The following is a 16,576-nucleotide window of genomic DNA, read 5'->3' on the forward strand; positions in this document are numbered from 1 at the left end:
GCTCCAAACATAGCAATAGAAGGCTGCCATGGTACAATCACCACTTCAGCAGTATATTGCCCTCCCAGGCACTCCATTGCTAAAGGAGACTTTGTTTACTTCCTTGACGCACTGGGCAATAGATTCATAGCTGGAGGAGTCTATAGAACCAAACATATTCAATGGGGCAGCAGATTTATCAGAGTAAGAGGCAAAAATCTCTTGAATAGCATAATCACCAACAATCTCAATTACCTCGCCACATATGAACCCACATACTGGCCCACTGACACTAATAAAATACCTGATCTACTTGACTTCTTCATAACTAAAAGTATCTCACCAAGATATGTCCAAATCAACTCCTCGGCGGAACTCTCTTCTGAACATTCCCCCGTTATAGCAACAGTCAGTTCAACAATAATCGAGAATCCACCTAATGGCTTCATTCATAACCAACTCACCAACTGGCAGCTCTTTAGAGAAGTCTTTAATCGTTCAACTTCAGCCTTAATTTCACTAAAAACAAATGAAGATATCGAAACAGTCACAGAATACTTAAACACGAGCATAATAAACGCTATCCGCTTCTCTACACCTACTAAGATTTCTATCAGCAACCATGAACATCCCTATTACATATTTAAAAAAATCGCAGAAAAACGTAGATTAAGAAGAGTATGGCAGACCCATAAAACACCGGATGACAAACACAAACTCAACAACGCAACTAGGAAGTTAACAAAAATCAACAAAAAATACAAAAATTACCGTTTTCAGAAATATCTCGGCAATTTGTCCCCAGCTGACTCCAGCTGACTTCAACTACTCGCTATGGAAGTCTTCCAGGCAACTCACGCGCCCCCCGCAAGTAATCCCTCCAATCCGCCGTCCGCAAGGTGGATGGGCGCGTAGCCCTATAAAAAAAGCCAACCTATCTGCTAAACATCTATATAACGTATTTAAATCCTATTCTTCCAAAATTGCCGCCGATATCACCGAATACCTGCACTCTCCCTTCCAAATGTCTCCTCCTATTGAATCCTTCACTTCTATAGAAATTAATCCGTCGCCTAAATGACCTAATATGCAATAAAGCAGTCAAGGAACTTCCCATGAAAGGGATTGCACTCATCGCATCAATTTTTAACGCAATTCTTCACCTTGAATACTATTCCAAGGCCTGAAAAATATCACTGATTACTCTCATTCCTAAACCCAATATATGAAACCAATATAACCAATATATGAAACTAGCTCCTATCGCCCAATTAGTCTTCTACCTACTTTGTCAAAACTATTCGAGAAGATGTTAACCATTCGACTCCTTCCACTCCTAGAGGATTTGAAAACACTGCCAGATCCGGTTTTCGGAAGCAACATTCCACAATAGAGCAAATCCATCTCATAACGCACAATACCAACCAAAGCCTAGAAATGGAAAAATATTGCTCAACGGCATTCCTTGACATTCAACAGGCATTCGGCAAAATATGGCATGAAGGGCTTCTATACAAACTTAAAAAAATTCTACCACACACCTGCTACTCCATCGTAAAGTCCTACCTAACCAAAAGACAATTCATCGTTAAATACTTAGACGCCACTACCACAACATTCCCAATAGAAGCTGGCATACCACAAGGTAGTGTCTTCGGACCCCTGCTGTTCTCCATCTACACTGCCGATTTACCAATATCAACAGAAATAACTAGCAACATTTGCTGACGACACAGCGCTATTAGCTTCCCACGCAGACCCGATAATTGCTTCATCCACTCTCCAGCCATGTCTGGACCTTATGGAGATGTGGTTTCATATATGGAGCTTCAAAATTAATGAAAACAAATCCACCCATGCAATATTCACGCTGCGAAGACAAACCTGTCCCCAGGTCATCATTAACAATATATCAATTCCTAACAAGGATACAGTCAGATACCTGGGAATGACTCTGGACAGGAGATTAACGTGGAAACAATACATCACAGACAAATCGAAGCAACTCAGGGACGAACTCAAAAAATTTTACTGGCTCATTGGCCGTCGCTCCAACCTAAGCATGCAGAACAAAATTACGCTCTATAAGACCGTAATAAAACCTGTCTGGACATACGGAATCCAACTATGGGGAACAGCAAGTAATTGCAACATTGAAATACTCCAACGCTTTCAATCGAAAACGCCAAGATCCCTAATAAATGCACCCTGGTATGTTACCAACGAAACCGGAAAATTAAATTTGAGAATGAATTCAAAAGATGAAAGCAATTAATGAAGGAAGGAAGAAAGGCAAACAATCATATAATGGAGATTGATATACCTGATCTATAAATATATGTAATAAAAATCAAGAAGCGTATACTTTAAATTATTTTAAATACTATTGTTACGTCCTGTGACCCCAGAATATATCCTCATCCATCCTTTAGTCAAGATGGTCAACAACTTTTCAAACATACTCGGATCCGCGGTAATCTATTGCCGTCCTCAGATTTAGATTTTTACTTACGCTCCTTATTACTCGTTACGGTAAAACACGGGATAAGTGCCCCATCCCATCTTTATCCACCAGTTCTTTCTTCACCCAATTGGCAGCAATGACCGTTGACATGTCCTCGCTTGCTTATCGAAGATTGCAATAAACACATCCGCTTGTCTCGTGCTCCAGAGATACACCCATCAATAGTCTTCCTCCTCGTCATCACCGTCGCCGAACTTCTCTTGTTAACAACTCTTCGGTCAAAACACACTTTCTAGTTTTTAAAAGTTGCTGGAAGTAAAGAAAGTGCGCCGATTATCGTATGGAGACAAGAATTTACGACTCTCGTTGACGCCTTGTACCGCGAATGCGTCTGCTCGCAAACACGGCCGAACAACTATAGTGATATTATTTATTTTCATTTATATAAATTTTCTAATAGTTTGCTTCATTTTCGCTTTTCAATCGTTCCATTCCACTCCATTTACGTCCATCTTCAAAACCACGTAGAAAGATCCAACAGCTTCTTGCCTTTCTATGGAGACGCCATGGTTCTCGGATTTCTTCATTTTGCTTCTAAAATGGACATCCTCGGGATTTTCCAGTTCCACATTCGATCACGATCTCTGTGGATTATCATATTGCAGGCTATTGACAAGCGTTGCGTACATTTTCGTCACTGGTGGAGTTCGTTACTTACGGGTACGGTCGAGGACGTCCGTTCATCTTCGAAATTTCCGCTCAAAGATACTAAGAAACCTCTCGACGTTTCACTGCCGCATCTTCCCAGGAGGTGTTTTTCTGTCCATATTTCCTTTGAGGGAGGAATCTATTTCCATCCAGTTTTGCAACTATCTTACCGTCGTGAGTGTATTTCATCTGGCATTGATGTTTTGCTTTAGACCCATCGAGCACTCCGGGTTGCAATTACCCTCTTGACGCACTGTAAATTTTACAACTTGTGAAGTAAGAATTTACAATTTCCCAAAAAAGACAGATGTGCTGTCAGTATCGTAACGGAAGCCCACTCAAAATGCCTAACAATCGATTCATCTAATAAAGCGTCTTAGGCTCAATATTATATACATTATACGCGTTCGACATACCGACATCTAGCAACAGCAAAATGCTGACATTCGCGTAAGACTTTCAGTTGTCAGTAGCATATGTACTTCCGCGACACAAAATAACATCACAAATGTGGGAAGAATACTTCCAACACTTAGGGGACAAGTACATCGCAGCGGGAGACTACAACTCAAAGCACACGCTATGAGGATCAAGAATTACTACATCTCGGGGCAGAACTCTGGAAAAATACCTTAGAAATAATAACCTCAATATGTTATCCACAGGAAGACCGACATACTGGCCGACTGACCTGAACAAAATACCAGACCTACTTGACTTTACAGTTACAAGGGGACTAAACACAAACAAACTAAAAATAACATCCAACCTCGAGCTTAGCTCCGATCATACACCCATAATAATTGAATACAGAAACAAACCAATACTTTATAGCAAACCAGATACACTGCAATAAAACCACCAAATGGCAAACTTTCAAAGAAATAATAGAAAACAGAAAAAACTGCAACATCCCGTTGAAAACTCCTGAACACATAGAACAGGCAGTACCCGAATCGCCAAGGAAAAGATCTTCAGAGGTGACAAGATCACCAGATATATGAGAAAGTCCCCAGTGGAGGGGAGCGCGTGCAAGACAACGAGAAGCCTGGCCAGGAGCCAGCCGAGGGCAACGAGGGACGAAGCGGCCAGCACCTCGGAGCTAGACACACCGGCGGAAATGTCGGACAGCGGCAGGGAAGCGGCGGCACCAAGGGAATGTCTCAGGAGGAAGGCCATGGCGAACAGAGCAACGGCCGAGACCGAAGGCAACGACGAGGACAGTATCGTCATTAAGATGAGCGAATGGAAGGCGATGACGGAAATCATCACAGAAGTCTTCCGCGAAATCCAATACATAGGTAGCAGACTCTACCTCGTGAGCAAAAAGGATACCGACATCAAGAAAAGGAGGGACGCCATCAGTAAAAAAGCGATCAAGCTCCACTCGATGTTGGACGAGATGAGGCTCAAGAGGAACGCGAGGACAGTCACGGCCACCAGCATGACCACCCCTCCGGGGAGGACTGAGGAGAAGGAAGGAAAAAGGAAGGAGATATCGCCCGTCGAGGGGAAGGGCGACACCAAGAGAAAGAGACCAACGACCGTGGAGGCCTCCTACGCAGGAGCCTGTGCCGGCAACAGCTCGGTAAAAGCGACTACGGAATGCACGGACAGCGATGTAAAGGAAGACTGGATCCCTGTCCGCGGAAGGAGAGGAAAAGGAACGGACACCCCGACGGTGGTCAGGAAGGCGAACGCAGGAAGGGCGGCATTGGGCAAGCCAAAGAGGCCGGAGGGACCGAAGAGGATACGTAACAGACCCGAAGCCATCCTCGTCAAAGTAGGGCAGGACAAGGAGTGGATCCAGGTCTACAAAGACTTGATGGGGGCAAGGGAAACCCTAAAAGAGAGCTGTGGGATTAGGAGGACCAGAACAGGTGACATCCTGATCGAGCTGAAAGCAGGTAGCAACGCCAAAAAGACCGCGGCGGATATGAACACGGCGCTAAGAGGCAAGGTGAGAGCGCTACCAATGCGCGACAAGACCTCCGTAGAGATCAGGGATATAGACCCGCTCGTAGGCAAGGAAGAACTAGCCAGGGAGATAGTAGAGCAACTGGGCGTAAGCGACATCACTGAGGTCGAAGTAAAGACCCTAAAAATGGCGCCGTGGGGCACCCAATCGGCAATAGTGACGATGCCGAAAGCCTATCTGGCCAAAGAGGGGGCGAGCCGGAAGATCAGAACCGGCTTGACGATAGCCTCGATAAAGGCACTACCCAATGTGGTAAAATGCTTCAGATGTCACATGTTTGGGCATATCGCGAACAAGTGCACGGCGATAAGCCCTGGAAAGGAGATTTGCAGGAAGTGCGGAGCCAAAGACCACACGATAGCTGCCTGCGTCAACGCACCCTGCTGCTCCATCTGCAGCAAGGAGAAAGGAGTGAAATTTGACCACGTAACCGGATGCCTGGCTTGTCCAGAATATAGAAGGCGGTTGAAAGCGAGTAAATGAGGATACTGCAGATAAACCTCAACAGATGCAAGCTGGCGCAGGACATGATGCACCAATGCGCGATCGAACTTAGGCCGGATATAATAATAATTTTCGAGCCGAACAGGCAGCTACCGCACTGGTTTAATGACACCAAAGGAGACGCCTCGATATGGGTCACACTCCTCAATGGCAAGCTGCCTGATGAAACAACGGAGGTCAAGAGCGACGGGATAGTGGGCGTCCGTGTTGGCGACGTCTTCTGCTTCGGCGGATACTGTTCGCCCAACATAAATAAGCCAGCATACTGCAAATACATAGACACGCTGTCTGCTATGACGAAGAGCGTTGCTAAAAGACACGACAAGGTCGTCGTGGCCGGAGACTTCAACGCAAAGTCAACCTGTTGGGGAGAATCGACCACAGACAAGAGAGGGAGAGTCTTAATGGAGGCACTAAGCGCCCACCGGGTGTTTCCATTGAGGCTCAAGGAAAAGTACACCTTCTTCATGAACGGGAAGACGAGCTTCTCCGACATAATAAGCGTATCCAACAAGGTCAGCGAGATACACGCCGGAAGCGCGGTCTTGGACAAATACTCGGCCTCGGACCATCTGTACGTGCTCCACAGGTTTAAGACGAGGAGGACCCGAACCGTATCGAAGTTCTACAGGTACGTGACCAAGCACATGTCGCCGGAGGAGTTCCTGAGCAGATTCGACGACACACTGAAGAAGGAGGACCTCAACGCGGCTAGCGGTGAAGATGGGGCCGAGCCCTTGCAAAAGAGCATAGAAGGTACGTGCGAAGGGATGCTAAGGAAGTCGAACGGTGCGGCGAGCCGCAAGTACGCGAACTACTGGTGGAACCCGATGATCGCGGAACTGAGAGCGCAGGCGCACAAAGCGCTCAGGAAGGTGACGAGAGAAAGAAAGAAGAATGCCGGCAACACCGAGCCCCTCGTCAACGCCTACAAGGAGATCCGTAGGCAGTTAAAAAAGGAGATCGCCTGTAGCAAAAAAACAGTTTGGGCAGAATACTGCAAGATACTGGAGAGCGACCCTTGGGGTAAACCCTATCGCACGGTCATGAAGAAATGTAAAAGCAAGGGACCAACAAACGACATGCCGATCGACATGGTGAAGGCAGTCCTACGGAGGCTATTCACCCTGGGACACGGACCCCCCCATTATGAGGGCCGCGAAGAGGCAAAGACCGAAGAAGAAGGAGATATTAGCCTCAGCGTCACCATCGGCGAAGGCGATGTCGTCGATGCCACCGGAAGAATGAACTCCAAGAAGGCTGCAGGAGTCGATGGCGTGCCGGGCGAGATCGCGAAGCTGGTAGCGAGTCGCAGGAGCGAGCTCGTGACAAGGGCGTTCAACGGCATCACCGAATCAGGAAGGATCCCAGACTGCTGGAAGACGGCCAGAGTAATACTGCTAAGGAAACCGGGAAAGGATCCCAGTCTCCCCAACGCGTACCGGCCGATAAGCATACTCCCAACCATGAGCAAGATCTGGGAAAAATGCTTTAAGAGGATCATCGAGAGATGCATCGGGACGGACCCGTTCCATCGGAGGCAATATGGCTTCAGAAAGAAGAGGAGCACAGTAGATGCCATCACGCAGGTGATGAAGTTTGCCAACATCTGCAAACAGAAGAAGGTAATATGCGTGATGATGACCCTGGATATTAGCAATGCCTTCAATTCGCTCAGCTGGAAGAGCATATACGAGGAATTTGACAAGAGGAAGCTGCCATGGAAGGTCAAAAGACTAATCGGCAGTTACCTATCCGGAAGGAGGATCATCGTGAGCAACCAGCACGACACAGTGGAGCACGAGGTGGCGGCGGGAGTTCCGCAGGGATCCATCCTCGGACCATTCCTGTGGAACTTGGTATACGACCGGTTGCTCGAGAGACTCGACAACATGCCAATGGTCAGAGCAACCGCCTTCGCGGATGATCTGGCCATCACATGTTCCGTCGGGAGGAGCGAAGATGCCTCCGTCAAGGTCAACACGATGCTAAGGATCGCCAACGATTGGTGCACGAGTGTCGGGCTCACCCTGGTGAGGGAAAAGACGGAGGTCATGCTCATCACAAGCTTGCGAGTGCCGAGAGTGGTGAAACTCAGGTTGGGCTCCTCGGACATCGAAACGGTCGATCGCATCAGATCGTATCTCGGAGTCGTCATCGACTCCAGTCGGAGGTTCGGTGCGCATATCGAGATGGTGTGTAACAGAGCCGACAAGTTAATAGGAGCCCTTAGGGGAATTCTACCCAACATCAACGGGCCGCCCAGCCTGGCTCGTAGGCTCTACTACAATGTGTGGGAGTCCATCGTAACTTACGGAGCACCGGTGTGGGCTAGAGCAGCGAATACCGATAAGAACAGGAAAAAGCTGAAACGAGCACAACGAACGGCCCTGTGCATAACAACGACGGCATACCGTACCGTCTCCCACGCGGCACTTTGCGTGCTGACCGGGAATCTCACGATTTACATAAAGATAAAGATGCTCGGAGAGACCTACGAGAGGAACAAGATCCATGGGTCCAGGATTGGCACGGATGACGGCTCCAAGCTGAAGGAGGAACTGGAGGCGATTCGCAAGAAGGCCCAAGAGGACTGGCAGAAGGAGTGGAACAACTACAAAAAGGAAAATATCACAAAGAAGCTAATACCGAGTGCGCTGCTATTTACCAAAAAGAAGATGGACATCGATCACCACACCATGCAGCTGCTAACCGGGCATGGGAGCTTCGGTGTCTATAGGAAAAGGATTGGCGGGGACAGCGACAGCAACTGTCTCGACTGTGGAAACCCGATCGACGATGCAGAGCACGCCCTCTTCGCGTGCCCGAAGTGGACGGACAGAAGGATCGAGCTGGAGAACGCTCTGGGCGGGAAGATAGACGTGGGCAATCTGATCGCCACGGTGACCGCCAAGGACGAGAGCTGGAATAAATTCAGGCAATTCTGCAAGACCGTCATGTGTCACAGGAGGGTGACAGCGAGGGCCTGGGAAGAGGCAAGGAGGAGAACGAGCGAAACAACAACTACGCGGAGGAATGAGGGCAAGAACATGAAACAACGGAAAACCGCAGAAGGAGACCAGCCCAGTATTCTGAACTGGCTGAGAGGACGACATGAGCAGTAACTGCCCGAAGAAGTAGATACAACGGGGCACGAAAGGACAACCCTGATGACTGCCGACAGGTTTTACCGGGGTTGTCTGCCCTCTAAGCGGAGGAAGAAGGAGGAGGGGTTTTTAGTGGGTATGGCAACGACATCCGACCGACTCCCACATAACCCAGTGATGCGGCTCACTGGGCATGCGTAATAGCATTTTCCCCTCCCCACGCAAAAAAAAAAAAAAAAAAAAAAAAAATAGAACAGGCAGTAGCAACATTGACAGCAACTATCTAAGAAGCAGCAAGGACAATCACTACACCCGAATCAACCAGCAGACGAACAATAACATTTTCGCAAGAAATACTCGACAAAATTAGAGAAAAAAGAAAAGCGAAAACAAGATGGCAAAAACACAGAACTCGAGAAAACAAAAAACACCTAAACAAACTTGCAAAGGAAATAAAAAACAAAATAAAAGAGCAGAACAATAATGAATTAGCAAAGTTCATAGGGACACTCTCTACACACGAGAACACCAACTACTCCCTATGGAAACACATGGGCAAGAAGCAACGAAGAACAAGCTGAAGAATTCTCCAACCACCTCTGCAACACATTCACACCACACATTATCAACAACAGCAACCTCAAAAGTCATACGGAGGAGGATGCGCAAACCACTATTATCACAACCGACAAGTATGGTAATACACCATACCTAGAACAACAGCACAAGAAATTAGAAATATAATCGATAAAACGAAAAACAACAAAGCACCAGGAATCGACTTAATCAATGACAAAATCTTGAAAAACCTTCCGCCAAAAGCAATAAGACTAATGACAATAATATTCAATGCAATTCTAAGAATTCAATACTTACTTCAATACAAAACCAGGCAAGGACCCACACCAAACTGCATCTTACAGACCAATATCACTGCTTTCAGTATTTTCCAAAATAGTGGAAAAAATAATTGTAGAGAATTGTGGATCTTGATGGTCGAAATATTGTTATGGAAACATTAAATTTACACTGGGCATTACTATTAACGTAGACACATATTTATTTTATAAACGACTTCTAGAATATTCATCGATACATACTTGCACGCGTCTTAGCACTTTCTTCCATACCCGACCTTTCGTAGACTGTTAACCGACCAAACTGTTTACATTCATCTGTTTTTCAGTCGCCGCGCACACACATATCTCCACACACTGATATCCTCAAACAAATATCTCCACTACGCATTCGACCTAGTCCAGCACAAAAATTATACATATCTCAATAATAATATATTACCGGATAAAAACAATAATAGAGATAAAAAAAACTAATACCGAAACACTAATTTGGATTCAGAATCAAACACTTCACGATAGAGCAAATGCACAGGCTTATCAACGAAATAATAACAGTACTAGAAAACAAGGAATACTGCACAGCCCTCTTTATGGACATAGAGAAAGCATTTGACAAAATTAACCATGAAAGCCTACTACAAACAATTAGGAAACAATTCCCGGAGCAAATACACCAATTAATAAAATCCTACCTAAGCAGCAGAACCTTCGTAACAAAAATCAAGGACACACATTCTGAAGTTAAAGACATCAAGGCAGGGGTACCGCAAGGAAGCGTCCTAGGCCCAATACTATACACATTATACACGGCAAACATACCAACAACTACCAATAGCGCAGTACTGACATTCGCGGACGACACAGTTATACTAGTCAGGCATACTAACTCAGAAACGGCAGTCAAATTACTACAAGAACATATCACAAAAATAGAAAAGTGGTTACAAGAGAAACAAATAAAAGCAAATCCCAATAAATGCAACCATATTACATTCACGCTGCGAAAGCAGATACAACCAAACATCCTTCTGAACGGCACGCATATAACACAAACAATGCAAGTCAAATACCTAGGACTCCATTTAGATACACAACTCACATGGAAACAGCATACTAAATCAATAATAGACAAGGAGACAAATGCATTGGCTAACAAGTCGAAAATCCAAATTAAGCAATTAATAAATTAAAAATATATAAAACGATCATAAAACCAATCTGGACGTACGGAATACCACTATGGGGGCAGCAGCAATGAGCCACATAAATAGAGTCGCTACAATCGAAGATACTGAGAACAATATTTAACGCCCCAATGTATGTGAAACGAGGATATACGCAGACTTAAAGATACCAACGGTCAAACGAGAAATTGTCAGGTACGCAGAAAAATACAAGCGAAGGACGGCAACACATCCAGCTGGCTACTAAAACGAGAAAAACTTTCATAGAAAGAAGACTAAAAAGAAACTACTGACTTCATTAAAGAAATAAAATAGTCAAACTCGAAGATGGTATCCCACTGGGGCTAGTCATTCACATGTTATTTAGCAATTAAGTTAGAAAAATTTACCAAATGTCCAGATGGACAAATTGTAGTGTAAATTAAAAAGAAAGAAAAATCTAATAAATTTTTGTTTATAACAACGGTGTCTTCTAGACAAGAAGGACTCGTGCGAATTACAACTGCCGTATATTATTTCCTACTTTCTCCGATAGGAACAGAAAGAGATCCGTTTCCTTTTTCGACTACGATCGGGCTTGCAAAATCTTATTCCGTTCTCTGACCACCTTTTAATCCGATTATCAACTTCGACTTTACTAATTTGGACGCTCTTATTTTTACGTATTGATCCGCTCGCACTGATCGCTACCGGTGTCTATCAACGCGGTCAAATTGCAATCTCCGATCTTAACGTCTCTACGACGCTTTATCTGTAACGACTGCGACACACTACATGCATTTTTAAGGGACTTACATTGTTAAATTGCGATGCGATGTGTCCGTACTCCTGGCATTTGAAACACCTGGCAACTTTGCTTTTCGTTGGGCAGTTCGCACTTTAGTGATTTTTGTTTCCGCACAGGAAGCTTCGTCGCGTCCCGACCTCTTGGATTTTTCTTCGGCCAGCTTGCTGTTCGTATCAAACGTGTTAATTTATTTAATGACGAGATGAACTAATACTTGCGATAGTCAGATATATTTAAAGATTACTCTAAATATAGAATACAGAGTTGGTATAATACGCCTGAATCGTTGCTCGCTCAATGCTACTCGCTGTAAGGATACCAGAAAATGATCGTCCTAGAGAGCATGTTCGTTTATTTATACTGGTCGGGGACTACCGGAAAGGTTGACCTCGACTCTGGTTGACGATTCCAGGTAGGGACGATATTGCTTTGTCCGGAGTTTATTTACTTTTAAATTTTGTACATAGTAACGATGTCGATACTGCCAGGCAAGACAACCACATAATTCACTCTCGATTTGGATGGTCCTATGACTTATGTGCCGCTACATCATCTCCTTACTAGTGATAACATTTTTTTTTTTTTTTTTTTTTTTTGTAGTTAGTTTACAAATTTCGTGGGTAATTCCCAAACCCAACGAACTATAGCGCTTATCCGAAATTTGCTTGTAGCGTATCAGGAAATCGAATTTTCCTGCCCGCATTTGATGTCTAAACGGTATTATTATGACGCTTTGTTGTTCGATATTGTCATCTACAAGGAACACGGGTTCTAACGGGGTCTCTGGAGACTGTTACGTTTCTTTTATTTATTTTTATGATGAAATTCTTTTCTCCGCGCTGTATCACCTTGTATGACCTGTCGTAAGGTGTTTGTGGGGAACTGTGGACAACGTCGTTACGCAGCAATATATAGGGTGACGTTGCGAGTTCACGGAAAATGAACACGTTTTTCGTACTATGTCGAGTGATCGGTTGCGGCTTTATTTCTTCGATTCGCGTATTCGGAGGTACGAAAAATTCCCCTGGCAATCGTATTCCTACACCGTGGATCATTTCAGCAACCATTGCGTTCAGGTCCTTCTTAATGGCTATTCAAATTCCTAATAGTACGATCGGTAAAATTTCAACCCAGTTGCTCATATCGTGGCGTTTGATTACCGCCTTCAACTATCGGTCGTATTCCTTAAAAATAACAGGAATCGTATAGCTTTCGTAAATTTACTATAAATTGACTCGAATTTTTGACTATTGTGACTCGAATTGGCGTCCTTGATCGGTAGTTATTTTGGATGGTATGCCAAAACGAGCTATTTATGTTGAACGGAGAGCTGAAGCAACGGTTGATGTTTCCTTATCGGCTATGGGTATTGCTTCGGATCAATGCGAGAAACGGTCGATACACGTTAGACAATATCGATAGCCTTGCGAATACTGCATCACGATAATGTTTACGTGTATGTGTTCGAATCTATCTGCCGACGCTTCTGTCACGTAAACTTGAGACTTTGATTATAAAAGGAAAGGAAGTTGAGCCGTAACTCAACTATTAACCTTCTAGAACTTTATAGAACTTTATTATAAATACAATGATTACAATGATTTTGCAGAGGCAGAATGATACTGAATCAGAGAAAGGCTGAACAAGAACTGCCCGAGCTGGCTGAAATCTCGGCTAATATAAGTTTTGGTTTGGGGATAATGTGCAAAAGAGTCCGAAGGTCGGGGGTCGATGTCTTATCTCTGGTGTAGATTAAGATGTGCTTGATGTCAAACGTTCAGACTCGGAATGCTACGTGCCTGGTGACTTTACATCGCTGATACGGAATACACTGTCGTGCCCAGTTTCTGCAGTTTTTGATAACCGACAACCAGACGAAACGCGTCGTCACCAGGTTTTGTGTAGCGCGCATCCCGAGATGAGAAAGTCCGTGGTGCGAATTGAATACGCTACGCCGCAGGGCTTTCGGTACATACTTCGTCGACCGATACATCGCAATATATCACTGTTATGGCAGGGAAAACGTATTTTTTTCAGTTGTAACGCGTATGTACCGGAGTTGACGAAATCGCGTAGCACGGTGTCATTTTCTTGCGCGGTGGCGGGAGTTTGGTCGTCTACGGACTTCCCAATCTCTTCGATGCGTGAAAGAGCGTCGGCAACTTTGTTGTCCAGATCTTTTACATAACGGATGTCGGTCGTGAATCGTCCGACGTAATTGAGATACCGAAATTGTTGAGGCGAACATTTCTCTGGATGTTGATTAAATACGTATGCCAAGAACTTGTGATCGGTGTATATTACGAAGTTTCCCCTTCTACAGTGTGTCTAAAACGTTGCAAGAAGTTCGCGGTCGTATGCGCTGTATTTTTGCTACGCGGGGGTCAAGGAATTGGAAAGGAATCCTAGCGGCTGTCATTTATCGTACACGCGTTGTTGTAAAACTGCCCCTATCGCTTAATCGGACGCAACTACCGCGAGGCTGACGGCCCGTTCTGGCACTGGATGCGCTAATGTCACCCAGTCATAAATTGGCGATAGAAAAACTAACGGGGTCTAACGAACAACCCGCAGGCCATCGAGACGACAACGTACAGAGTGTCTCCGTGTCAGAAAACAGTAACAGCATGGCCACCTGTGACCTGAATCCCGGCGACACCCCCCCCCACAGGGTCCAAACCAATACTATATAAACCTTCCTAAAATCAACTCTCGAGGCTCTCTGTTTTAACATTCTTACACTGTCAGTCTGTTGGATACACGTAATAAAATCTGGCAGTATATCTAAAGTCTGAATTTTTTTACTTTGCTCCTGAAATAATTAAACTTATGCGAAATGATTCGAAGGACGCGAGGAAACCACCAGTGATCTTCTCAATTTCACGATTCCGCGTGTCTCCGACGTGACAACACCAATGATGAAATTATCCGCGTTTGATCCTTCGCTTATTGTGGATAATGATTCAACTCGACTTCAACTCAATTTCACAATTACTACATGAATAATTCTGTCAAAGATTTCGCTCTCTTTTTTGTTCAATCTCCACTCGAGCTCGCGCAATCATTGTGATCTCCATTTATTTGATATATTTATAAAAATTGAAACGATGATTATTTAACTAGAGCTACTCCTTGATGTAGTAATGTAATACAATATACAAATACTTCTCTGCACCAAAATGTCCTTTTATATCACGGTTTTTACTTCTCATACCATGTATATGTACGTTGTACCTGACGGTAACTTATGATGGTCAGAGACAAAATTTTCGACTGCCTATTTTCCTAAAGGGACACCGGCATGTTGCTGGCCCACTTAGCTCAATGGAATGTCCCATGCTTCCCGGCCAGTTAGGGGCCTTTCATTTTTTCACTAACTATAGTTCACCGGAATGTTCTCAACGGTTTTATTCGTCATTATTCATCAATTACGCCAGTTACAACTGTCGGGAAATGGAATTAAAAACACAAAATTTAAAGGAAATAAGAAATATGACGCGTACAATTGTTTTAATATTACAATAAATTTATAAACAAATACACATTATTATCGAACAAAATCAAAATCTAACTAGGAATATCGAAATCATAACATCACATTGCTAGATAATAACGAGTGATTGAAGTTTTTTTAATTCGAAGATAATTTCGCTTTTAAACGCAACCTGTGGGAACACTTGACGTTTACTTATGTTTCAAACCTTTCGTCATAGAAAATTACAAGAAAAATAGTGAAAACAGAGATCAGCAAATTTATTGGAACAAAAAAAATACGTATTTAATTGATAATTCTATAAATACTATAACCATTCCAGCAAAGTTAATTATAATTAGACTGTTTCTTTAATAAATGCAATATTCCTGACATGTCACTTCTACAAAACAATACGGTACCTCGCAAAATAGTAACGAGTGTTTTACTAAGTTCAATGATTATGAACTAATGCTATAATGGACGAAGTCTTAACGACTAGTAAGCTTGTCATATATTTCAGTAAAATTAAGTTTATGGAGCAATACTATATCGAAACATTTAATATAAAAATATTTATATATGTCGGAGAGACACTAGGATCGATGGTGTGGACGTGTTATGAATCTTCGCCAGTATTAGCCATTGTCAAGGTACGATCCAGAGTTTATTGGCACAAGTATGGAGATGTGAGATTTGACAAATAACTGCGGCGGTTAGGTACTCGCAATGCGAATGACAATAGTCTTAGGTCCGATAATCCGCGGTCAACGGAACTCTTTTACCCTTTACTCGTTGGCAACTCCTAGGTGGTACTCTCAGTTAGCACGCGAATTAAGCACTCTGTCGAAATGATACCTTAGTCGCACTCGAAGCTCTCACTGTGACGCTGTTTCGGAAAAACTGCTCCACTCTCTCGCGGCCCCAGGTCTTTTATATTCGTGGAGACAAGTCTTCGTTCGGAGAGTGAGGGAAATTGCCGTTATTGTTAATTGGTCAGTCTTCGGAAGTGTCATTCGCGGAAAAGACTGTTTGCCTATTTTCGTTAATTAAGGCATAAGGTTTATGACGGGTCCTCAGGCTGGCTGCAGATGTTTTGCGAATATGTCTCGACAACCGGCAATCAACCTACCCAAAGAATAGGGTCTGCGTATGACGGACCACGAGACAGAACCGTTAGTATGCTTACTGTCGAGTGCCGTTACAACTATTTCTTTTTATGGAGGGCTATAGACTTTTTCCATGACTTTGTTAGACAAAACGTTCGTCCCTTGACCGCGGCTACGTTCGGTGACTGGTTGTCATCTCGAACCCAAACTCATTCTCATAGATTTCAGACAATTACAATCAGGCTGAAGGACGGTGATTGCTTAACTACGGCTATGGTAGGATCCAAATTACAATATTAGGGGTTTTTCCCCGGTTTCGACGGGAAGGCTCCGGTGTCTCTCCATCTCCGACATATACATATTGCTTAAAATATTTATTTAAATTGAATCAGATCTATGTCTATGGAACAATTGATAATTTTTT

At 44.0% G+C, this 16,576-nt stretch overlaps 1 long non-coding RNA gene across 1 annotated transcript; it reads right to left on the reverse strand.

Annotated features, from left to right (window-relative positions):
- Window positions 1-2,859: 2,859 nt before the first annotated feature.
- On the reverse strand, window positions 2,860-12,083 carry LOC105667034. The gene is made up of 4 exons (XR_007224292.1): window positions 11,816-12,083; window positions 11,580-11,735; window positions 3,162-3,404; window positions 2,860-3,087 (listed from the first exon to the last, which is right to left on the reverse strand). It is a non-coding gene; the product is annotated as an uncharacterized LOC105667034 (long non-coding RNA).
- Between the last annotated feature and the right edge of the window lie 4,493 nt (window positions 12,084-16,576).

This window comes from Bombus terrestris, chromosome 6 (assembly GCF_910591885.1).
Source record: "Bombus terrestris chromosome 6, iyBomTerr1.2, whole genome shotgun sequence".
NCBI classification, from domain to species: domain Eukaryota; kingdom Metazoa; phylum Arthropoda; class Insecta; order Hymenoptera; family Apidae; genus Bombus; species Bombus terrestris.